The sequence below is a fragment of the Chiloscyllium plagiosum genome, chromosome 32, assembly GCF_004010195.1.
Source record: "Chiloscyllium plagiosum isolate BGI_BamShark_2017 chromosome 32, ASM401019v2, whole genome shotgun sequence".
In the NCBI taxonomy this organism is placed as follows: Eukaryota; Metazoa; Chordata; class Chondrichthyes; order Orectolobiformes; family Hemiscylliidae; genus Chiloscyllium; species Chiloscyllium plagiosum.
The window spans coordinates 40,893,534-40,919,413 of NC_057741.1; the positions used below are offsets into that span (position 1 = coordinate 40,893,534).

General features: G+C 43.3%; 1 protein-coding gene across 4 annotated transcripts in view; it reads left to right on the forward strand.

The window, feature by feature from the left end:
* The first annotated feature begins 13,814 nt into the window (after window positions 1–13,814).
* Window positions 13,815–25,880, forward strand: part of LOC122539548 (nuclear factor NF-kappa-B p105 subunit-like) — a 96,626-nt gene continuing 84,560 nt past the window's right edge. Inside the window, exon 1 of one of the 4 annotated variants that reach the window (XM_043674520.1) lies at window positions 13,815–13,919. The gene's annotated coding sequence lies outside the window, so the exon portion shown is untranslated. Of the gene's footprint in view, window positions 14,027–25,880 lie in introns of all 4 variants that reach the window. The other 3 variants (XM_043674523.1, XM_043674521.1, XM_043674522.1) reach the window with 3 other exon arrangements.

Genomic DNA, 25,880 nt, shown 5'->3' on the forward strand with positions numbered 1-25,880 from the left:
GGGAACAATTGTTCTATGGGAAAGGCATAACAGAAATGTGGAGGCTGTTAAAGGAGCACTTGCTGCGAGTGTTGGATAACTTTGTCCCACTGAGACAGGCAAGAATTGTAAGGTGAAGGAGCCTTGGATGACAAGAGAAGAGAAGCTTCTCATCAAGAGGAAGAAGGAAGTTTACTTAAGGTTGAGGAAGCAAGGATTTGGTACAGCTTTAGAGGATTACAGGGTAGCTAGGAAAGAACTTAAAAATGGACCAAGGAGAGCTAGGAGGGGGCTTGAAAAAGTCTTAGCGGGAACGGTTAGGGAAAACCCAAAGACATTCAACGCGTATGTGAGAAATAAGAGAATGATCAGAGAGAGGGTAGGGCCAATCAGGAATAGTGGAGGGAACTTGTGCCTGGAATCTGAAGAGGTAGGAGAGGCACTAAATGAGTTTTTTTGCTTCAGTATTCATTGGAGAGAGAGAGAGATCTTGTTGTAAGTGTGAACACCGTGGACCAGGTTAATAGGCTTGAACAGATTGATATTAAGAAAGTGCATGTGCTGGATATTCTGGGAAGCATCAAGATAGCAAAGTCCCCAGGGCTGGATAGGATATACTGAAGTTTCGTACGGGGAGTGAGGAATGAGACTGCTGTGCCACTGGCGATGATCTTTGCATCCTCACTCTCCATGGGAACAGTACCAGATGATTGGAGGCAGGCGAATGTTGTTCCTCTGTTCAAGAAAGGGAATAGGGACATCTCTGGGAATTACAGACCAGTCAGTCTTACATCTGTGGTAAGCAAGGTACTGGAAAGGATTCTGAGATAAGATTTATGACTATTTGGAACAACATAACTTGATTGAAGATAGTTAGCATGGCTTTGTGAGGGGCAGGTCATGCCTCACAAGCCTTATAGAGTTATTTGAGGATGTGACGAGACACATTGACGAAGGCTGAGCAGTGGATGTGTTGTATATGGATTTCAGTAAGGCATTTGATAGGGTTCTCCATGGAAGGCTCATTCAGAAAGTTAGGAGGTATGGGATGCAGGGAAATTTGACTGTCTGGATACAGAATTGGCTGGCTGAAAGAAGACAGCGAGTGGTAGTGGATGAAAAGTATTCTGCCCGGAGGTCGGTGACCAGTGGTATCCCCCAGGGATCTGTTCTTGGGCCTCTGCTCTTTGTAGTTTTTATAAATGTCTTTGATGAAGAAATGAAAGGGTGGATCAGTAAGTTTGCCAAGGACATGAAGCTCAGTGGTGCTGTAGTTAGTGTCAAGGGCTGTTGCAGGCAACAACATGACATTGACAGGATGTAGAACTGAGCTGAGAAGTGGCAGATGGAGTTCAACCTGAATAAAATGGGAAGTGATTCATTTTGGAAAGTCAAATTTGAATGCTAAATACAGGGTTGAAGACAGAATTCTTGGCAGTGTGGCGGAACAGTGGGATCTTGGGGTCCATGTACATAGATCCCTCAAAGTTGCCACCCAAGTTGATAGGGTTGTTGAGAAGGCTTTTGGTGTTTTGGCTTTCATTAACAGGAGGATTGAGTTTAAGAGCCGTGAGGTTTTGCTGCAGCTCTATAAAACCCTGGTTAGACCACACTTGGAATATTGTGTTCAGTTCTGGTCACCTCATTATAGGAAAGATGTAGATGCTTTAGAGAGGGTGCAGAGGAGATTTACCAGGATGCTGCCTGGACTGGAGGGCATGTCTTATGAAGAGAAGTTGAGTGAGCTTGGGCTTTTCACAGTGGGGAGGAGGAGGAAGAGAGGTGACTTGAAGAGATGTACAGGGTAATGAGAAGCATAGATCGAGTAGATAGCCAGAGACCTTTCCCCAGGGCAGAAATGGCTGTCATGAAGGTGATTTTTTAGGTGATTGGAGGAAGGTTTAGGGGAGATTTTAGAGGTAAGTTCTTTACGCAGGGAGTGGTGGGTGCATGGAATGCACTGCCAGCAGTGGTAATATAGTCAGACACATTAGGGACATTTAAGCAATTGCTGGACAAGCACATGGACGGCAGTAAATTGAGGGGTTTGTAAGTTAGGTTGATCTTAGATTAAGATAAGTGCTTGGCATAACATCATGGGCCGAAAGGCCTGTACTGTGCTGTCCTGTTCTATGTTCTATGTTCTATAACATCTCTGCTATTTACTTGTTGCATTCAAGAAATAAACTCCAGATCTTTCAAAGGCTCTTTTGCAATGTGGTTTTCACCAATTTATCACCCATCTGCTCTATCTATCCCAATTATATTTCTTACCCAAATGTGTGGAATAATTATTTACCCTCCCAAAATACACCATTGCACACTGATCAATGCTAAAATTAGTTTGGTGATTACACACTCATTCTCCAATATGATGTTGTAATATGTGACTGGCCAGAGGAGATGGGGGTAGAATTTTGTAAATGGATCTTTAGGCATGTTAGGAGAGAGTTCCTAAACCTCATACATTTCAGGTTCCCAAATATGTCAACCAAGAGAGGGAATTAAAGACTTGAAACCTTCCTATGATTTTGGGGTTTCTTCCTTATGACTCCAAGGTTTGTGAAGCCAACTTAAGAAACCCAGTCTATAAAGGGTTGCCAGGCTACCATTTCCTGATTAAGGGTTTGGTGAGCAGACAGTCTGTGGGAAGGGATGGGGGCTGTGGTAAAGAGGGTGGTGAAGTAATCCCAGTATCGTGGTCAATGACAGTAATGTGTACCATCTCCAAGATGCAATTCAGTAACATAACAAGATTCCTTTGAAGCACCTTCCAAATCTAGGATCTCTACCAACTTGAAGGACAAAGACAGCAGAAGTATGGAACACTATTGGAAATATATGTCACCATTGATGCACTGTGTGAAAAATGGTAGATATCGAATTGTTTGCACACTCTCTGGATTATAAAGTGTTTTATTTTTCTGAAGAGTTTGAAGGGAATCCATGTGATATATTGGAAATGAAGTGAACAGTTTAATATGGGCTGTGATTCACCTGCTGATTATGCAGACTTAAATAACTGGGGGAAAAGCCAAGCAAAGCTTTTATAGAGATGCGAGATGGGATTTATTGTCCTTAATTGATAGAAAACCTGGCCTTGGAACAAGACGTAGAGAACTAGTGCTAATAGTTCCCTCAAGGTTAGGGTAGTGCTGGAAAAGCACAGCAGATCAGGCAGCATCCAAGGAGCAGGAAAATTAATGTTTTTGGCAAAAACCCTTCAACAGGAAATGGTAGCCTGGCAACCCTTTGTAGACTGGGTTTCTTAAGTTGGTTTCACAAACCTTGGAGTCATAAGGAAGAAAACCCCAAAATCGTAGGAAGGTTTCAAGACTTTCAGTCCTTCTCATGGTTGACGTATTTGGGAACCTGGAAGTTTCCACATTTCAGCATTTTGACTACATTGTAAACCCTGAAAAGCTGAAATATAACACTTTCCAAAGACATGGAACCAGTTTGGTTTCTATCAGAACCAAAGCTTGTTTAGAATATCTTCCATTGGTCGACCAGCTGTCAGCTATTAGTTTTCATCAACAAGAAACTTAGTAGACTCTGAGAATTCATCAATATTCATCATTTGCTTTTCAGACCATTTGCCGAGAGGGTGATTTTCTTTTGCTCTCTTTAAAATCAAATCATCTCATATTGGATGTGAATGTAGGAGGTATGGTTGATAAGTTTGCAAATTACACCAAAATTGGAGGTGTAGTAGATGGCAAAGAATGTTGCCTCAGAGTACAATGGGACCTTGATCAGATGGGTCAATGGGCTGAAGAGCGGCAGATGGCATAAATGTGAGGTGCTGCATTTTGGAAAGGCAAATCAGGGCAGGACTTACACACTTAATGGTAAGGACCTGGAGAGTGTTGCTGAACAAAGAAACCTTGGACTGCAGGTTCATAGATCCTTGAAAGTAGAGTTGCAGGTAGGCAGGATAGTGAAGAAGGTGTTTTACACACTTGCCTCCATTGGTCAATGCATTGAGGTTAGGAGTTGGGAGGTCATGTTGGGGCTGTAGAGGACATTGGTTAGGCCACTTTTGGAATATTGCTTTTAATTCTCATCTCCCTGCTATAGAAAAGATGTTGTCAAACCTGAAAGGATTCAGAAAAGATTTCCAAGGATGTTGCTAGGGTTGGAGGGCTTGAGACATAGGGAGAGGCTGAATAGGCTGGGGCTGTTTTCTCTGGGGTGTCAGAGGCTGAGAGATTTATAAAATTATGAAGGGCATGGATAGGCTGAATAGCCAAGGTCCTTTTCCTAAAGTAGGGGAATCCAAAACCAGACGGCATTGGTTTAAGGTGAGAGGGAAAAGATTTCTAAGGGACTTAAGAAGCAACTTTTTCATCAAAGGATGGTGTGTGTATGGAATGAGCTGCCAGAGGAAGTGGTGGAAGCTAGTACCATTGCAACATTTAAAAGGGATTTCAATGGGTTTATGAGTAGGAAGGGTTCAGAGGCTTATGGGGTGGATGCTGGCAAATGGCACTACATTAATTTCGGATATCTGGTCAGCATGGACAAGTTGGACTGAAGAGTCTGTTTCAATGCTGTACAGCTCTATGACTCTATGACTATATAGAGTCTCTGTTGTCTTTTTTTGCAGTGTGACTGTGTCTATTTTGAGATTACAAGAGAGATAGTTCAAATTCTGGATTGTATATTGGATATTAACCACCTGTGCCTCTTGTTTTTAAGAGTGAGTTTTGTTTCATTATAAATAGATAATTTGGATTTATGAAAGTTTATTTTTATTTTGACCAGCAGGACAAATTGGACACAATCAGCCATTTGCGTGACTGAATCTAAACATGGTGTGACTCATGTAGTAGTGGGCCCAGCACATTCTTCTCATCACTGTTATACCAACACCACCCCCTGCAAGTTCACCTCTAAGCCACTCATCATCCTGCCTTGGAAATATATCGCCCTCCCTTCAGTGTCACTGGGTCAAAATCCTGGAATTCCCCTCCCCCTGAAGGGCATTATAGGTCTACCTCCAGCACATGGACTGCAGCGGTTCAAGAGGCAGCTCACCCCCACCTTCTCAAGGGGCAACTAGGGATGGGCAATAAATGCTGTGATGCCAGTGATGCCTACAGCTCATGAAGGAACTTCAAAAATGATAGTCACGTTGTGATCTAAAGTCTCAAGAACAGATAGATGAAGTTGAGCAGGTGGGCTTGGGTAAAGAGGTAAGGTGGAAGTGATGGAGTTACTATGTAGGGGAAACAAAGTGAGGGAGAGGTTTAACTGAAGCACAGATAAAAAAATGAGCTGATAACAAAATGGGCTGCAGCCAGACTAAGGACGATTCTTCAAAAACAGCATGAAGTTCATCTAGAAGTCAGAGGAAGTGCTGTAGCTGAATAATTTACACTGAAGCAGATAAACGTAAGATCAACCTGTAACGTAATGAAGGTTTACAGGAAGAAGAGTAGGACCGGAAGGGAGGGTGCAACTCTTGTAGGATGTGGCAGCAGATGTTGACTACAGCAGGAAATGCCTCCATCTTAAAATACTGACATTTAACATTGAAATTTAATTGAAATGCAACAAGAAAATTGTTCTAGGAAATATTAATGACCTGCTTATTGGTAAGCACAGTTTAAAAAAAAGGGAAGTAAAACCCTTTCCTTGGCTGGTGTTTAGATGAAAGAATGATGCATCTGAAGTGTTTATCATGATGCCAGGATTGAATGGGGTTGATAGAGGTAAACATTTTCCTCTGATGTGGAAATCATTCTGATGTGAAAGAGGAAACCCTGTGCACACAAAGAGATTGAAAACTGGAACTCATTCTCTAAGATGAGTGGAGATTCACAAACATTCATGAAGGAGACAAACAGAGACTGAGTTGGGATCAGCCATGGTTCAGCAGTGGTCAGGTTTGATAGCTGAATGGCCTCATACTGTTCAAGAGAAATTTAAGCAGGAAGACCGAGTGATGGTGACAATGGAGGAGATTGAAAAGTTTCTTAACAATAATAATATGATCCTAAAAAGATGATCCTCTCTGCTTTCTGCTTGATTCACCGAGTTGGGTGGATAAAAACAAAATGTGGGATTCAATAGGGAGATAGCCTGAGGGATTGTACCCAGCTGCAGGAGCAGTGACTGAGTGGTATTATCACTAGATTATTAAAGCCAGGGACCCAGGTAATGTTCTGGGGGACCTAGATTTGAATCCTGACATATCTGATGGTGAAACTTGAAGTCAATAAAAATCTGAATTAAAGAGTGTAAAGGCTGTTGCCAATTACTGGGTGGGGGGGGGAGGTGTTAAAAAATTCCGCTTGGTTCATTAATGCCCAATCGGGGAGGAGACTGCTATCCCTATCTGGTTTAGCCTACCTCTGACTTAAGACATTTAGGAATGGGCAATAAATGCTGACCCAGCCAGCAATACCACATCCCATGAATATTTCTTTTCAAAACTTACTTTGAAAAAAATGACAAGTTCTAAGCTGGTTTCTGAATGTCTGCTGATGTCTCTCGATTGAACTGGAATTGCTCAATTGCTCAGGAACTTGAAGAGGAACATCCCATTATCATTCTGACTCATTGTTACTTTCCTCCTATCACCAAGTCCCAGTACGAGAGTTTATGTCACTGTACTAGATGGTCAAAATCTCACCAGTTTATGCACAGAATGAATACAATGGTCATTCCAGTGCAATAACCAATGAACACCATTAATTTCCAACTACTTATTAATAGTTCACTGATCCTACAGTAACTCTGTAATACTGCACTGTCAAAGAGTCAGTGCTGAGGGAGTACTGCACTGCTGGAGGGTCAATGCTGAGGGAGTGCCGCACTGTCAGACGGTCAGTACTGAGGGAGTACTGCACTGTCAGAGTGTCAGTACTGAGGGAATACTGCACTGTTGGAGGGTCAATGCTGAGGGAGTGCCGCACTGTCAGATGGTCAGTACTGAGGGAGTACTGCACTGTTGGAGGGTCAATGCTGAGGGAGTGCTGCACTGTCAGTCGGTCAGTACGGAGGGAATGCTGTACTACCTTATATGGATTGCTCCTACAATTTTGAATTTCCTACAAGCAGAAATCTCTTCTAAATAGGAATTTATGACCCATCACATTGGGTCACTGCCGTTATGAAAACAGAGTGTTAGGAATCCTCAACAGGTCTGACAGAGTCATTAAAAAGAGAAACAGTCAGAATTTCTGCTTAATTACCTGTCAACAGAACTCAAACACATTAGGGGTTTATTTGTATTCATTCATGGGTTTTTACCTTACTGGCTAGTCCAACATTTATTGCCCATCCCTAATTGCCCTTGAGAACGTGGTTGTGAGCTGCGTTCTTGAACTGCTGCAGTCCGTGTGCAGTAGATAGACCCATGGTACTTTTAGTGTTGCCCTTGTCCTTATAGATGGAAGTTCTGATGTGTTCGGAAGGTGTTGTCCAAGGATTTTTGGTGAATTTCTGCAGTGCATCTAACTGATGATATATACTGCTGCTACTGAGCGTCACTGGTGGAGGGAGTTGTTGTTTGTGGATGTGGTGCCAATCAAGAATACTGCTTTCTTTTGGAGGTGTCAGGCCTCTGTAGTGTTGTTGGAGTTGCACCCATCACACACCTGACTTGTGCCTTGTAAAAGGTGGACAGTGTTTGAGGAGTGAGGAGATAAGTTACTCGCTGCAGTATGAGTTACTGATCTGCTCTTGTAAGCATAGTATTTGTATGGTGAGTCCAGTTCAGTTTCTGGTAAATGGTAACCCCATGATGTTGATTGTAGGGCATTTAGCAAAAGTAATGCCTTTAAATGTTTGATTTGATTTGTTTTGATTTATTATTGTCACAGGATATGGTAAAAAGTATTGTTTTGCATGCTAACCAGATAGATCATATCTTACATTTGTTCATTAGGGTAATAGAATAGAATGCAGAATATAGTGTTTCAGCTACAGAGAAGGTGCAGAGAAAGATCGCTTGTAATAAATGAGAAGTCCATTCACGAGTCTGTTAGACGTATGGAAGAAGTTGTTTTTGAATCTGTTAGTGTGTGATTTCAAACTCTTGTATCTTTTGCTTCATGAAAGAGGGTGAAACAGAGTGTAATCAATGTGAGAGGAGTCTTTGATGACGTTGACTGCTTTCCCGAGGCAGTGGGAATTATAGAATGAGTCAATAGGAGGAAGGCTCATTTTCATGATGGACTCAGCTGTGTTCACAACTCTTTGTAATTTCTTGTGGTCTTAGGCACAGCAATTCAGATCAAGCTGGTGATGCCTCAAGATAGGATGCTTTAGATTCACAGAGTCATACTGCATGGAAACAGACCCTTTAGTCCAACTCATCTGCTCTGACAAAGACATCCCAATCTGACCTAATCCCATTTGCTAGCATTTGTCCATATCCGTCTAAACCCTTCCTGTTCATATATCCATCTAGATGCCTTTTAAATGTTGTAATTGTATGAGCCTCCGCCACTTCCTCTGGAAGCTCGTTCCATACACGCTCCACCCTCTGCGTGAAAACATTACTCCTTAGATCCTTTTTAAATCATTCACCTCTCACATTAAACCTATACCCTCTAGTTTTGGACTCCCCTAACCTGGGGCAAGACCTTGGCTATTCACCCTATCCATGCCCCTCATGACTTTATAAACTTCAATAACGTCACCCCTCAGCCTCCGAAGCTCCAGGGAAAATAGCCCCACCTGATTCAGCCTCTCTTTCTATGGTGCATCTGTAAAAATTAGTAAGAGTCATTGTGGACTTGCTGAATCTGAGGAAGTAGAGGAATTGGTGTGCTTTCTTGACTGTAGCACTGATGTGGATGGACCAGGACAGATTGTTGGTGATGTTTACTCCTTGGGGTGTCAGGGGATGAGGGTTAGATTTTCTCTTGTCTGTAACCGTTTCTCAGCAAATACAGAGGCAGGAGATGTGGAGTCTGTCATTGAGGACAAAGGGAAGGTCTGTGGTAAGGTAGAAGGCAGAAGAAATTAAATGACAAATTAGCTGATTAATGCTGATAAATAGCCAGTCAATATTTTAGTCAAATATAAAGACAATTTTCCTCTAACATTCCTCAAACATGCAAAATACAGAAGTTGTTGCTCGATTTTAAATTTAAACTTAAAAAGAAGTATTTGAATTTCTCATCCCTGTGTACAATTCCCTCCATGGCCTCACACCTCTCTAGCTCTATAATTTCCACAATTCTCTGAGATCCCTGTGTTGTTTCAATTCTGGCCACTTGAACAATTCTTCATTTTAATTGTTTCCCCATCATTCACTATGCCTTCAGCTATCAGGATCCTGATCTCTGGAATTCTGTCCATAAACTTCCTCATCCATGTACCTCTCCTTCATGTCAATAGGTGTGGAGCTTGAGAAGCACAGCAGGTCAGACAGCATCGCAGGTGAAGGCAAGTTAATGTTTCAGGCTAGGACTCTTCATCAGGACTGGGAATGAGGAAGGGAGCCCAGATATAAATGGGGAGTGGAGGGGGAGCTGGGGGAGGGCTAGGTGGATGATGATAGGTAGATGCAGGTAGGGGTAATTGTGATTTGTCAGTTGGGAGGGATGAAGCAGACAGATGAATAGGAAGATGGACAGGTAGGTCAGATTAGGGAGGCAGGGAGGAGGGGGAGCTCTGGACATGGGATGAAGCTGGGGGTGGGGAGTTTTGAAGCTGGTAAACTCTATATTGTTGCCGTTGGGTTGTAAGTTCCCGAGCAAAAGATCAGGTGTTGTTCCTCCAGCTTACCTTTGGCCTCACTTTGACAGTGTCGGAGGCTAAGGATGGACATTTTGCCAGGGAAGTTTAAATGTAAGGCAACCGGAAGGTGGGGTTAGTGAACTGATCCCTGAGTCTGCATTTGGTCTCCCTGATGTAGAGGAGACCACATCAAGAGCAACAGATGCAATAGACCAGGTTGGAAGACGTGCAGGTGAAACTCTGTCAGGTCTGCAAGGAACTCCTTCGTGTTTTGAGATTCTCCTTAAAATGTGAGTCTTTGAACCAGCTGTCAGTCATTTGGAATGCCATGGGGAGATGCATGACCAACTTTTTGCTGGTATTAGTCAAGCTCTTGGTACCTTGTAGGGTGGGATGCACACGTGGTGACTCAGACAGGAGGAAGCTCTGACTATATGAAGCAGTCAATGTTTATTTTTCATTTATCAGTTAATGGTTACACTATACTGAAGATATATGATTGTGTCTTTTGAGAAAAACATCTCAAGGTAAGGATACATACACATTACTACTTTAGTTACTGACATGCTGTTTACACTCAGAACAATCTCTCAGGAGTAATTACCTGAGCAAGGTCTTATCGAATGGCTGAGCAGACTCATTCTTGCTCCCAATTCTTCTGTTCACATTTCAAACAGTCAGATTGACACAATTCTCCATACTACTGTTTCCAGTTTTGATTACACTTTGCCACATGATAACAATTGTGTTTGAAAATTGCTTTCTGTAAACAGAGGGGAAACAGATTTGAGAAGTACAGACAACAGAGTATACTTAAATGGGTTGTTTTCTGATTGAGTTTTCCAGCAACACATTTTCAGCTCTGATCTCCAGCATCTGCAGACCTCACTTTCTCCCTGTTTTCTGATTGTCACAATTGATGAGTGGTGTCCCACAGAGGTCTGTGCTGGGCCTTAGCTTTTTACAATTTATATCAATGGCTCAGATGAAGGGATTGAAGGCTTATTGGCTAAACTTGCAAATGATACAATTGGGAAGACTGTTGTGGAGGTGACATACCAAGGATGTAGATCAATACAGATAATTGTGAGTGAAACAAAATTTGGTGTTCTAGTGCATGAGTCACAAAAAGTGAACATCGCAGGCCCAGCACTTCATCAAGAAAGTTAATGAGATTCTATAGCAAAAACAAATATTGCTGGGAGGTCCTGATGAAGAGACTTGAAATGTTACTTCTGCTTTCTTCCCACAGAAGCTGCTCGACTTGTTGAGTTTCTCCAACAATTTCTGTTGTTATTTCAGATTTCCAGCATTCGCAATTCTTTGATTTTTTTTTAGTGGGATGCTATCCATTATTTCAAAATGGAATTGAACATTAAAGTAAGGATGACATAAAGATAAGTGGAGGAGCAAGTAGTGTTGAGGAAGCATTGAGGCTGCAGAAAAACTTGGACAGACAAGGAGAGTGGACAAAGAAGTCACAGATGGAATACAATGTGGGAAAGTGAGAGGTTATGCACTTTAGAAGGAAGAATAGTGCTGTAGACTATTTTCTAAATGGGAAAAAGTTTCAGAAATCTGAAACACGAAGGAACTTGGGAGTGCTAGTTCAGCATTCTCTTAAGATTAACAGGCAGGTTCAGTTGGCAGTTAGGAAGGCAAATGCAATGTTAGCATTCATTTCAAGAGGGCTCGAATACAAGTCCAGGGATGTACTGCTGAGGCTATATTAGGCTCTGGTCAGACTGCATTTGGAATATTGTGAGTAGTTTTGGACCCCATATCGAAGGAAGGATGTTCTGGGGTTGGAGGGGGTCCAGAGGAGCTTTACAAGAATAATCCTGGGGATGAAGAGCTTATTATATGAGGGAGGTTGAGGATTCTGGGTCTGTACGCAATGGAGTTTAGAAGGATATGGGATGATCTGATTGAAACTTACAGAAAACTGGACATGGAGAAGATGTTTCCACTAGTAGGCGAGACTAGGACCTGAGGGTACAGCCTCAGAGTGAAGGGATGACCCTTTAGAACTGAGATGAGGAGGAATTTCTTCTGCCAGAGGGTGGGGAATCTGTGGAAGTCATCACCACAGAGGGCTGTGGAGGCCAAGTCATTCAGTGTCTTTAAGACAGAGATAGACAGGTTCTTGACTAGTAAGGAAATCAGGTTTTGGGAAGAAGGCAGGAGAATGGGGTGACAAACATCTCAGTAATGATCGAATGGTGGAGGAGACTCTATGAGCTAAATGGCCTAATTATGTTCCTGTCTTACAATCTTATAGTCTTACGTTATGCTTCTAATTTACAGGGCATTGGTGAGACCACATCTCAAATACTATATGCAGTTTCAGTCACCTTCTTTGGAGAAAGATTTAAATGCATTGGAGGTAGTTGAGCAGAGGTTTACTAAATTAATACAAAAACAGAAATTGCTGGAAAAACTCATCAGGTCTGGCAATGTCTATGGAGACAAAGCAGAGTTAATGTTTTAGTTCCAGTAACCTTTCTTAAGAACTAAATAAATATGTGGAATGAGTGGATTGTCTTATGAGGCAAGGTTTGACAGACTGGGCTTGTTTCCAAGCCTCATTCCTGATGAAGGGCTTATGCCCAAAACGTCGACTCTCCTGTTCCTCGGATGCTGCCTGACCTGCTGTGCTTTTCCAGCACCACACTCTCGACTCTGATCTCCAACATCTGCAGTCCTCACTTTCTCCTGGTCTTGTTTTCAGCAGAGTTTAGAAGAATGAGAGGTGACGATTTGAATGTGTAAGATTCTGAATAGACTCTGTGAGGTGGTTTGAGCAAACATGTTTCCTCTTGGGAGTGAGTTCAGAACTGGGAGAAAACAACGAATGTTGGAGATCACAGCAGGTCAGGCAGAGCACTAATGAGGAGTCATCTCAACTCGAAACCTTATCTTGCTCTCTCTCCATGGAGTAGAAAGTGAGTACTGCAGATGCTGGAGATTAGAATCAAGAGTGTGGTGCTGGAAATGCACCGCAGGCCATGACTCTCTCCATGGATACTGTCTGATCTGCTGTGATCTCCAGCATTTGTTGTTTTCAGTACGATTCCAGCATCTGCAGTAATTTGCTCCTTCAGAACTGGGAGACACTGTTTCAAATTTAGGGGATACTCTTTTAGGACAGACCTTAAGAGATTGTTTTTCTCTCAGAGTTGCTTGAATTTGGAAAACTATTTCCCACTTACAGCCACTCTGACAACAATCCTTTACTCTCACTCCCTCCTTTCTGTTTGAAGCCAGCCAGCCATTCCACCCATTGGGAACTGCAGCCCCATCACTCCCCCTGGGGGCAACAAGGAGAATTGCAAACTCCTTACTCTGCCATGAGTACCCTGCCCCCACGTTCTCCTTGTAGATGGGTGCTGGCAAGTGGGTATAACACCTTAGCTTGTTTCTGCAGTTAAGGGAGGCACTTCCCTGACAAGCTCCAAAAGTGGAGATTCAGGGGGCTACAGTTCCCAAAAGGAAAGTGAGAGGGTATTAAAGTAGTCCCTGTAGCTGTGAGGGATTTGCACGTCTGTTTGTTGCCACCAGGGAGGATGAGGGAGCTGCAGACCCCCAGGTTGGCATGATGGAGTGGGGAGGCTGCAGAAGTCCTTGAGGGGAGTGACAGGGATGCACTTCCACCAGAGGCAGGAACCCCAGCTTGTCCCAGGGTTAGAGGAGATTGAAGACGCAGTGAGACTAAGGGGGGCTGCAGCAATCTCTGTCGGCCCCAGGTGGAATGAGGAAGAAGAAGTATCCTCTGTTGTCAGCGGTGCACTGAGGAGGTGCGCAGTTCCCCCAGGCTGCCCCCAGGGTGATTGAGGGGGCTGCAGTTCCCCCTGATTGCCCCCAGGGGGAGTGAGGAGCCTGCCGTTCCCCTGGGTTGCCCCCCACCCGGGGGAGTGAGGGGGCTGCAGAACCCCCAGATTGCTCCCAGGGAGAGTGAGAAGGTTGCAGTCCCCCTGAGTTGCCACCAGGGAGAGGGAGGGGGACTGCAGTTCCGGCTGGTAGCGCCCAGGGGGGTGAGGGGGTTGCAGGTTCTCCTGGTTGGCCCTAGGGGCAGGGGGCTGCAGTTCGCTCTTGTTGCCTCCAGGGGGAGCAAGGAGGCTGCAGTCCCCACTGGTTGCCGCCAGGCGGGGCTGACGGTCCCGGGCGGGCGACCGGGGAATTTCCAGCCGGGGAGCACTCGGCCCCGGGAAGCGGAGAGAGTCCGCTGGGTGCATGGAGTGGTGAGTGGGGCCAGCGGATTGCGAGTGGGGAATACATTGTAACTTGTGTCTGATACTTTGTTGTTGCAAGTTGTTACTTTGTAGCCGCTGGAGGATCCTCTTGGATGGTGAGTAAACCCCAGAGGAGGGCTCGTTGCCGGTGCCTCTCCTCACTCCTCAGTCTGACAGCTCCCTCACCCTTCCTCTTCACTCACTCCCACTCCACACCGACATTTGCTTCAGTGCGGGGCGGCCGCGGCAGGCCCGAGTTTACGCCTGAGTCTCTCCCTCAGTCCTCTCTGTCAGTCTGTCACTCTCAATTCCTCCCCTTCACTTCCCTCCCTCAATGCCTCACTCCGCTTTCTCCCTTAAAAACCCCATTTTCTTAGTGTTTTTAAATGTTACTTTCTCCTTGTCCTTCAACTAGACATTGTTTAATGTGTTTGTCCATGTGCTGGTGATGAGATGTGTTGTACTGATGTTCATTCGGAAGACCATAAAAAGCAGGACCTGAAGTAGGCCATTCGGTCCGTCGAGGACCGCTACCCCCTTCAGTGAGATCACGGTTGTCCTCAACTTCACTTTCCTGCCTTTTTTCCATAACCCTTCATTCTCTTACCGGTTAAAAATCTGCCTATCATTGCATGTAAGCATGGTAAATGCAGAAACTGTTAAGAAACATTTAATAAGCATTTTGATGTGCATTTGTGATGTCAAGTCATGCAAGGGCCCAGTGCTGGAAAATGGGATTAAAATAGGTTGTTTGACCAGCATAGATTTATGGACCAATAGGCCTAGTTTTATACTGTAAATCTCTATGATGCTGTGATTCTAAGGTTGTCTCTCATTCTTCTAAATTCTAACCTACTCAACCACTCCTCATCAGACAGTCCCGCCATATCCTGGATCAGCCAAGTGAACCTTCCTTTCATTGCCTCCAATATCAGGATATTTTTGCTAAGATAAGGCCTCCAAATGGTTCATAGAATTCCAGCTTTTGTAACTAAGAATGAAAGGTCCAGAGGGCTGAGGGGCAGGTAAATTATAGTTGACAGGTGAAATCTATAGATCTCTTAATGTTGGGCTGAGTTGATTATTAGATCGGGGCAGTGTGAAAAGGCTGATTCTGAAAGGTATGTTCTTGTTATGATGCTGTTCTTTAGTTTCTTAAATTATGGTGATATTTAACTGTTTCATTCATCACAACTGATGAAGAAATTAAAGTGAGTGTTGGATTAACAGTGGGAATTCTTGTCAATGCCAAATTGTAGCATATGTAATATTGTGACATAAATTGGTTTTAATTGTGTAATTTTTAGAAATTAGCTTTTTTGATTACTCAAGGATGTGCTGTGAATGATATTGAAGCTCAAAATTGTTGAGAAGTAAACCATGTACTTTAACTGCTTATTGTGATATGTAGAGTGTTTTCAGGTTGTGTGTATGATGTGTGCCTGTGTGCATGTGCATGTGTGTGCCCTGTCTCTCAGTTAGTGGTTACTGGGTAAAGATGTTCAGGAGTGATGCCAGGCAGCTCTTTGTGGTCTTGATGGCGCAAACTAAGAGTCAGAATCAGGATTTCATGAGAAACCACGCGGCTGTGACTGGCTTAATCCCACAGTGTTGTCAGGGCGGGGGTGGGGAGCGTTGGGCATGAGGGAACATTGTTTGGAGTGAGAACTTAAACCAATGATTTTCCAATGTTTAATTAGAGGGAAATTCTGCTGCTCTAGTTCTGGATGTTAACTAAACAGTCTGGTACTTTAGAGACAGTGGAAAATTTGAAAGAGCTAGTGGCGAGGTTAAGCTAGGATTGTCATAGAACGTGAAAATGAATACTACTTTTATATGATGTCACTGAGGGACAGCTTGTCAATGGGAAATTGGATGAAGCTATTGATTGATCCAAGGTAGGTTAATACCACCTTATAAAATCAGAATAGGAATAGGCCATTCAGCCCCTCAACTTGCTTCATCGTTCAGTAACATTTTGGCTGATCTGTTTGTGTTTTGACTTCCACGTTCCCCCTAATAACCTCAGAATCAATCCACCTTTGCCTCAAACATAGTCAACGATCCTATTGCCTTCTGAGGCAAACAACTCTAGAGTCAACTGTTTGGGAGGGAAAAAAAATCTCACGTGTCCTAAAAGGGTGACCCTCTAATTTTAAAACCGTTCTCCCTAATTCTGATCTTTTCTACATCCACCTTGTCAACACACCATCCAGGATCTAATACACTTCAATCAAGTCACTCCTCAGTCTTCTAACCCCTAGTGGAACCAAACTATCCTCAAAAATCTGCTCATTTGAGGTGTCAATCTTAAAAAAGTCCTCCTCCAATCCACCTGTAATGTATTTGCATTTCTCCTTTAGAAAGCATTGTGCCTGGAGGTCAGTGTTGAGTGGGTCCCGCAGGGTTCTGTTTCTTGGGCCTTTGCTCTTTGTAGTTTTTATAAATGACTTGGATGAGGAGGTTGAGGAGTGGGTTAGTAAATTTGCAGATGACACAAAGGTTGGAGGTGTCGTCGATAGTATCGAGGGTTGCTGCAGCGCAACACACAGGATACAGAGCTGGGCTGAGAAATGGCAGATGGTGTTCAACCTGGATAAATGCTAAGTGATGCCTTTTGGAAGGTCAAACTCGAGTGCTGAATATAGGATTAAAGACAGGATTCTTGGCAGTGTGGAGGAACAGAGGGATCTGGGTGTGCAAGTACATAGACCCCTCAAAGTTGCCACCCAAGTAGTTAGGGTTGTTAAGAAATCATATGGTGTTTTGGCTTTCATTAACAGGGGGATCGAGTTTAAGAGCCGCGAGGTTTTGTTGCAGCTCTCAAAGTCCCTGGTGAGACCACACTTGGAATATTGCGTCCAGTTCTGGTCACCCTACTATAGGAAAGATGCAGAGGCTTTGGAGAGGGTGCAAAGAAGGTTTACCTGGATGCTGCCTGGACTGGAGGGCTTATCTTATGAAGAGAGGTTGACTAAGCTTGGACTTTTCTCTCTGGAGAGAAGGAGGAAGAGAGGAGACCTGATCAAGGTATACAAGATAATGAGAGGAATAGATAGAGTCAATAGCCAGAGACTTTTCCCCAGGGCAAGATTGACTGGTACAAGGAGTCATAGTTTGAAGATATTAGGAAGAAGGTATAAAGGAGACGTCAGAGGTAGGTTGTGAATGCATGGAATGCGTTGCCAGGAGTGGTGGTGGAAGCAGAGTCATTGGGGACATTGTATTGCTGGACATGCTCATGGATAGCAGTGAGTTGAGGGGTGTGTAGGTTAAGTTACTATATTTTACATTAGGATTAAACCTCGGCACAACATCGTGGGCCAAAGGGCCCGTTCTGTGCTGTACGTTTCCATGTTCTATAATAAATGGTGAAGATAAAATTCAGTTCAGCCGTGATCGAGCTGAATTCTGAGACAGGCCTGAGGGGTGCAATAGTCTCCTGATCTGAGTAGTGAGTCTGTGATGCTGCTCAGTTTGTTCCGAGATGTTTCGTCAATAACACCAGTTGAATCTGCTGCTTCGCTTTATTTTGCTCAGTCTCTGCTCAGTCAGTGACACCAGGAAATACAGGCAGAAATACATGAGATGAATGTTGTTGGAACCTTTGGAGCTGCATATCCAATTTGTCAATTTTAGGTTACAGATCAAAAGCAAGTACAGTCTGTTTTGATTTAACATGATAATTCTAGAGTCATGTTTTAGCTAATACAGGTAAGGAAAGTTCGCATTCTACAAATATTGGCCGAAGTTCTCCAAACACATTATGGTCAGATAATCTTATAGCAGAGCAGACTGTATGTATTTTAAGTGTGAAAACTCAGGAACTGATTTCAATAAGTTATAAAAATTTCACAAAGTTAAAGTCATCACACATTAAACCTGCTGATAATTTGTAAAAATCCCCCAGGTTTGTGTTGAAGAAATGTGACAGTGAAGTTGGGGTGGTGTGAGTGAGGGGTTGGGTTGGTTACCCTCAGTCTGATCTATATTGATGCTACACCCAATACTGATGAAGAAAATGATCTGCTCATTCCTGCATTGCTGCGATGGGATCTTGCTGTGTGACAATTGTCTGCCTTAGCCCTACGTTACAACAGTGATTACACTGACAAAGTGTTCTACATTGGATTTTGAAGCACCTGAGGTTATTGAGGGCACTATACAAATGCAGGTTTGCCTTGTTAAATATATGTAGCAGTGATGAAAGGGGGTCAGTGATGAATGGAGCCCAATCAAATATTTCCTGTATGAACTGAAAGCCAGTTGCTTCAACTGTTACCATACTAAACTATGTGATATTTCTCTGTGTGAGAAAGTATATAATTTTTAAAAGAAACAGTTACTTGTGTCACATTCACTGCTCAATTCTTCAGAAGATTAGTTTTGTGCAAAGGGATATTTCAGAAATCAGACTTCTATCCCGGAAGTATCTTGCGCAGCAACAGGAGGAACTCGTAAAAACACTGCAGACACACCATTGGTTTAGAACGAAGATGCAGACATTACTTCCTGGATGCATTACAGAGGCATTTCCCATCCCCCATCATGTGGGCACGGTATATCTGATTTCAACAAGCAGTTTACCCACTCAGAGGGAGATAGACTGTTTTCCAGATCATCAGAGATTCTGACGACAAAACAATGCAGCACCAAGTCTCTGAATGGCTTGCTGCATAGTTTCACTGCACAGTGTTGTGACACAGAATGGGTTCATATGAACTGATGAGTTTGGAGCAACAGTAGGTCACTTGGCATCTTGAGCCAGTTGTATCAGTCAATGTGATCATGTCTGATCTGATTAATGCCCGCTTCTGTCTACACACAACCCTCCCGATAGCCTTTCACCCACGCGCTCATCAAGAAATTAAAATGAGTTGACACCTGATGAAATTCTTCTTCCAGTTCCTCAGAGTGACTATTACATCCTCAGAGTTAATGTTACATAGTCAGTTACCATTACGTCATCGGAATTACTGTTTCATGCTCTGAGTTTATGCTGATAAACCCAGCTTAAAGATGTATTTAAACAAAAACTGGGGACACTAGGGAGGAGCAATAAATACTGGCCTTGCCAGTGCGCCCACATCGTGTGAAGAGATTTTAAATGTCATTCACGATCTCGTGTATTTTTTCAATCAGCTGCACTTACTTTTGGTTGGCTCAGTGATTGCCTTCAGCCAGCAGTGGGAATCTGCCATGGTGTATTTTTTTAAAAATCAGGAATGGGAGGTCTGTGGGCAGTTGATTGACCAGTCTGCTTGTTAATAAGAGTGGGGCTGAGGTGGGAGGGCGAATTCACCAGAGAGGGGAAAACTGTGTCATGGTCAAGGTCAAGGTCAGTCAGTGTGGAAGCTCCTTCATCTCAAATTCACATCCAAAGGGCCATTAGACTCCTTCCTGGTGATAATCCTGTCACGCCTCCCTGTACCTAGACCAGTATTCCCAGAGTTGCCACTAAAGTTAAACATTTTATCAAAGTATGCCATTTCTCCAGTTTCTGCAGCAATTCCTGTTCTAGTTTCAGCCAGCATCACATTTTCCACATGCAGACTCTGCTGCCTTTTGGACTCAATATCAAGTTAAATAATTTTAGGGCCCGAACACTTCACCCACCCTAACACCCCAAGCACTGTCATTACACAGACTGCTGATAGCTGACCCATTGTCACCCACTCATGGTCCCCATTATCAGTTTTCTTCCTCCCTGGCTTGCTATCATCCATCTCTTTCTCTGCCTAAGTATCATTCTAACTCTCTGGGCTCTGTCTCTATCTATTCATTTAGTCCTTCTTCTCCCCAACTGATTTCTTCAGCATACACTCACATTGTCCTAGCTGCTATAGTTCTGAAGAAGGGGCACTGGACTCAAAATGTTAACTCTGCTTTCCCTCCAAAAATTCTGTCAGACCTGCTGAGTTTCTCCAATTTCTGCTTTTGTTTCAGATTTCCAGCATCAGTGCTTTGTTTTATTTAAGGCAGAGTTAAAATTCTAACTCCCTAATAAAACTCCCTGTCTACAGTTAAACACAAACAGAAAACAATGTTAGTGTTATAGATGAAAGGTAAAACTGTGAAGGTAGTTCAATGGTCCTTGTCCTCAGGGTTCACTGAGTAATTCTTCTGATTGTCAGGAGTTATTGTTCATTGATCTCTCTTCTCCAGGTGTTTTTCAAGTCCTTGCAGGTGACCCACAGTGACTGGTTCACAATTTGCAAAGTGTCCAAGCCACTGGTTAAAAGCTACAGCTCCCAGAAACTGGTGAGGGAAAATAAACTGACTTTCTTCAAGCTTTAGATACTTTCACTGCAAGGGAGAAAGACCACCTCCATTTTTGAAGTCTAGAGGCTCCTGCCCATATCATTCACACCCACAAGCTGTTCACTTACATGAGAGGCAATTACATAATTGTTTGTAGGAGGAAGTCTTTGTCATCAACAACTAGTCATCATGTCAGAGATGAATCAGCTCTTTTTACTGGCTGAATCTCACTTTACACACAGTCCTCGTGTCTGTCCATCTGCAGTAACCTTCCTCCACTACTCGAACCAGCAACAATGTAAATACCACTTAAAATAAGTGATAGTAACTTCCTTTTACAATATGCAGCAATTCTATCTACAATGCTTGGCTTTTCAAACAGTTATTTTCCATTTCAATCCACAATCAAAAATATCGAAAAGTGAAAAGATATGGATTTTTGCAATCCATTGAAGGCATCTTCATATGGGCAGCTGATTAATCGCAGGATTCCTGCTAGACAATCAACTATTTGTATTTACTCTTGCTACATGGGTATTGTTGATTGGGGCCGAAGTTTGTTGCCCATTCCTAGTTGCCCCTTGAGAAGGTGGTGGTGAACTGCCTTCTTGAACCAATGCAATTCACCTGCTGTGGGTACAGCCGCCACACGATGAGGGAGGGAATCCCAGGATTCCGACCCAGTGACACTGGAGGAGTGGCGGAAGTCAGGATGGTGAGTGGCTTGGAGTGGAACTTGCAGGGGGTCGTATTCCTGTGTATCTGCTGCTTTTGTCCTTCTAGATGGAAGTGGCTGTGGGCTTGGAAGGTGCTGAGTAAGAAACCTCTGGTGAATTTCTGCAGAGCATCTTGTAGATGTTACACACGGCTGCTACTGAGTGTCGGTGGTGGAGGGATTGGATGCTTGTGGATGTGGTGCCAACCAAGTGACTGCTTTGTCCTGATGGTGTTGAGCTTCTTGAGTGTTGTTGGAGCTACACCCATCCAGGGCAAATGGGGAGTATTCCATCACATGACTTGTGCTTTGTAGATAGTGGGCAGGATTTGGGGAGTCAGGAGGTGAATTACTTGCCACAGTATTCCTAGCCTCTGACTTGCTATTGGAGCCAGTGCATGCATATTGATAGTCCAGTTGAGTTTCTGATCAATGGTAATCTCTAGGATGTTGATAGTAGGCAATTCAGTGATGGTAACACCATTGAATGCCAAGGATGGTGGTTAGATTATCTATTATTGGAGATGGTCATAGCCTGGCATTTGTATGGTGCAAATGGTACTTCCACTTGTCAGCCCAAGCCTAGATATTGTCCAGACCTTGTTGCATTTGAACATGGACTGCTTCGGTATCTTGAGGAATCATAAATGGTGCTGAACGTTGTACAATCATCCTCACCTCTGACCTTTGATGGAGGGAAGGTCATTGATGAAGCAGCTGAAGATGGTTATGTCTGGGACACTACCTTGAGGAACTCCTGCAGAAATGTCCTGGAGCTGAGATGACTGACCTCCAGCAACCACGACCATCTTCCTATGTGCCAGGTCTGACTCCAGCTGGGGAGAGTTGGCTACCGGACACCCATTGATTCCAGTTTTGCTCAGGCTCCTTGATGCCACACCAACTGTACTGCAACAGCTTGTCAGGAACAGCAAGTTCTGGAACACAAGTCTTCAGTACTGTTGCCTTTGCAGTGTCCAGTGCTTTAAACCTTTTCTTGATTTCATGTGCAGTGAATTGAGTTGGCAGAAGTCTGGTATCTCTAATGCTGGGGACCACTGGTGGAGGCCAAGATGGACCATCCATCCGGCACTTCTGGTTAAAGATTGCTGCGAATGCTTCAGCCTTGTCTTTAGCACTGATGTGCTGGGCTCCCCCATCATTGAGGATGGGGATATTTGTGGAGTCTCCCCCTCCAGTGAGTTGTTTAATCATCCACCACCATTCACAACTGGATGTGGCAGGTTTGCAGAGGTTAGATCTGATCTATTGGTTGTGGGATGGCTTAGCTCTGTCTATCACTTGCTGCTTATCCTGTTTAGCTTGCAAGTCCTGTTTGGTAGCTTCACCAGGTTTACACCCAGTTTTAGGTATGCCTGGTGTGCTCCTGATATGCCCTCCTGCACTCTCCATTGAACCAAGGTTGATCCCCTGGTTGGACTTCTTGTCCATCTGCAGCTTTGATCTGACTGGTTTTGGTGTTCCCATAAGGAATTATCCTCCCTCCCACGTGCCTCTTAATAATTTAGCAGTATGGATATATTCTCAGCATTTGCTGTAGGTGTCAGGACCAGAAAGCTGATCAGAAACTGTTACAGTTGTTTTACGTTTAATTTTCCTTCTTGATGAGAAGGGGTTTGGTATTAGAGTGAGGGAGTGAGTGTTGATTTTTAACCATCCTGTAAATGGCCAAGTTTCATTCAAGTTTTCAGTCCATCTGTTGAAAGTTTAGAGCCTTTCCTGGGGCCCATATGAACAACCCAGTGAATCACTGTCACCGTCCCACCTAATCTTTCTGATTTGATATTGTACAACACATGAGTACTCGAGGGAAATCTGGGGCTAAGATTGGTATCCAAAGAAACCTAAAAGAGACTTGATGTTCGGTGCCTGCTGACTGGTGGGGTTTGGGAGTAAAACCCACATTTCTTACTTGGAAGTTCCTGGGTTTAAGTCACCGCATCAGAGTTTGAGTCCATGATCTTGGCTAGTGGTCAACTGAGAAAACACTGCAGCATCAGAGCACCAGCTTTCAGGTGAAATGTTTAAACAAGATGTTGTCTGCTCCCTTGGCTGGATGTCAAATATACCAAGCCACTGTTTTGAAAAAGAACAGGAAGAAGTTCTCCTGATGTGCTGAAGCCAATATTTATCCCTCAGAGACATTGCAAAACCACTGATCTGATTATTATCAAATTGCTGTTCCTGGGAGATTGCTGTGCACCAATTGGATGCAGCATTACAACAGTGAGAACACTTCAAAAGTACTTCATTGTTCCTGGTGATTTTTGGGATGTGTTGAGGGTGCCCACCCTCCTTGCCTGCTCCTGCTCTCCCCAGCTTCCTGCTGCCTGCCCAATGCTGAGGGTCTAGCTCCAGCTGAGTGAGGGTCTAGCTCCAGCTGAGTGAGGGTCTAGCTCCAGCTGGGTGAGCATGGTTGAGTTTGTTTCTCACTTGTTGCGAGTATTTTTTTCCCCGTTGTAAAGAACCCCTCATAGACCAGAAAACCTAGAGCTGCCTAGACCTGCCTCCTGGATGGAGAAATCTAATTGGACATTGCCTGATTGATTGGTTTACTTCATGCCCCAATTTTTTTACATGAATAAAATTTCATTTCCAAAGTGACAACAGAGGCACTGCCCGAGCCCAAGTTATTGAAATCCCCAAAAATGTATTTTTGATAGATCCAGAAGCAACTTTCCCAGTGTACGTTTGAAATGCATTGAATCATCTTTGCTTGGATAAACCTGTGGTGCCAGTTGTTAATGAGGGAAGGGTTTGTGGTTATGCAAATCATTTTACAAACTTAAGATGTCTCAAAGTGCTTTACAGCCAATTTATTGATTTGTTTTGAAGGGTATTCACGGTTATAATGTAGGAAGTGTCACAGCCAATTTGTACACAGCAAGATCCCAGAAACAGCAATATGAATTTTTTTTGGAGGGATAAATATTGGTCAGGACATGAGCGAGATTCATCTGCTGCACTTTAAACAGCACTTTTACACCCACTGGGAGCTCAGATAGGGTCTTGCTTGAATATTTCATTTGAAAGAACCCTTGGTGAGATCTGTACTGTCTAAAGCGTAATGAGATTATTGCAGCTGAACCCCTGGGCCCAGATGAATTAACACCAGAGCTTAATTTGTAGGATCACGGGTTGAGTACACGGTTGTACAAGAAATTGGATAGTATTTTTCATGCGTTTGATGGCTTGAATGGTCTTTTCCTGGAATTAAGATTCAAACTGCAGTTTAGATGCAAAATAGAACCAGTTTTCACAAATTCAGTAGTTATTATATAAATCTGCAATTATTATATAAATCTACCCTGGAATTGGCGCACACTGGGGAAATATTGTTAAACTATAAGGCATCCATAATTCGATATTGGCTAATATTGACAATCAAGTTGAAACTTCTGGTTTTGCAATTTTACTAAATTCCTTTAAGCTCGCTGTGATTTGAAACCACTAATGTGAGTTCTTGATTTGAATAGTTCACCTTATTTTAAAGGTCCAGAATTTCCCCAGCATCTCACTGCTTTTTATTTAATGAAATTGATTTTAAATTCCCTGGATACTGAGGAGCTGTTTGAGTCTGAACCTGTGTTTGAGTACATAGATTTCAGATTATCAGCAGATTTAACTAGGACGTCAGGAATTTATTGGAAAATGAAATATTTTACTGCAAGTACCTATGAAGCAAAGTGTATAACATCATTTAAAAGCAATATTTCAAAAGGGAAGAAGGTAAAAAGATTTACGAAAAGATCAAGAAGGTTAAACATTCCCAGTTGATGAGTTAACATTTACAGACAAAAGATAGATTCCTCCTGTGCTGTAATTTCAATATTACCTAAGAATTATAATCAGTACCTGCTATAACACCACAAGTCACCAAGACAGCAGTGCAGTTTGTGCATACAGTTGTTAAATTGTGTCCCTTGTTAACTCACTTTTATTTTATTTCATGGGATGTGGGTGTCACAGGCAACAGCAGCATTTATTGCTCATCCCTAGTTGCCCTTGAGAAGGTGCTAGTGAGCTGCTGCCTTGAACCATTGCAGTCCTTGTACAACCAGGGATTCCAGCCTATGCCAATTAGTGCAATCCATAGCTTTTAAATGTTGGCTTAATTATAATGTAGCCAGTCAGTCTCTCTATTCTGTTCGTAGTTGCATTGGAGGATATGTTGTCAGAATTCTTTTGGAGTAATGAGCTTCCTTATTGAGTGACTGCACAGTGTTACACTCTGTCAGTGTGTATTCTGTTTCTTGAGTTAGAGATTAAATTGATAATTTATCAGAAGTATAAAATCTGAGCTATTTGATAACTTGAGGATTGGGTACAGTCTGGTCATTGCTTGAGAAGACAGATGTGATTGGAGTAGATAGTGTAGGAAAAAGTTACCAGGATGTTGCCTGAACTAGAGAATGTTAGTTATGGGGAAAATACTGAACAGCTGAAGGTGTTTATTTTTGATTGTGGAGGCTGAGAGAAAATCTAATAGAATGTTTAAAATTAAGAGGGATCTTGGTAAGGTTGGATGGAAAGGTATTGGCCCCTGTGGTTGAGGGTGGCACGGTGGCACAGTGGTTAGCACTGCTGCCTCACAGCGCCAGAGACCCGGGTTCAATTCCCGCCGCAGGCGACTGACTGTGTGGAGTTTGCACATTCTCCCCGTGTCTGCGTGGGTTTCCTCCGGGTGCTCCGGTTTCCTCCCACAGTCCAAAGATGTGCAGGGCCAGGTGAATTGGCCATACTAAATTGCCTGTGGTGTTAGGTAAGGGGTAAATGTAGGGGTATGGGTGGGTTTCGCTTCGGCGGGTCGGTGTGGACTTGTTGGGCCGAAGGGCCTGTTTCCACACTGTAATCTAATCTAAATCTAAATCTAATCTAAATCTAAATAAACAGGAACATCAATTTCAGGTTAGGGATAGTGTTATGCAGAGAACATGAGGAAATGTTTTCACCCAGACAAGGACTGAACCCTT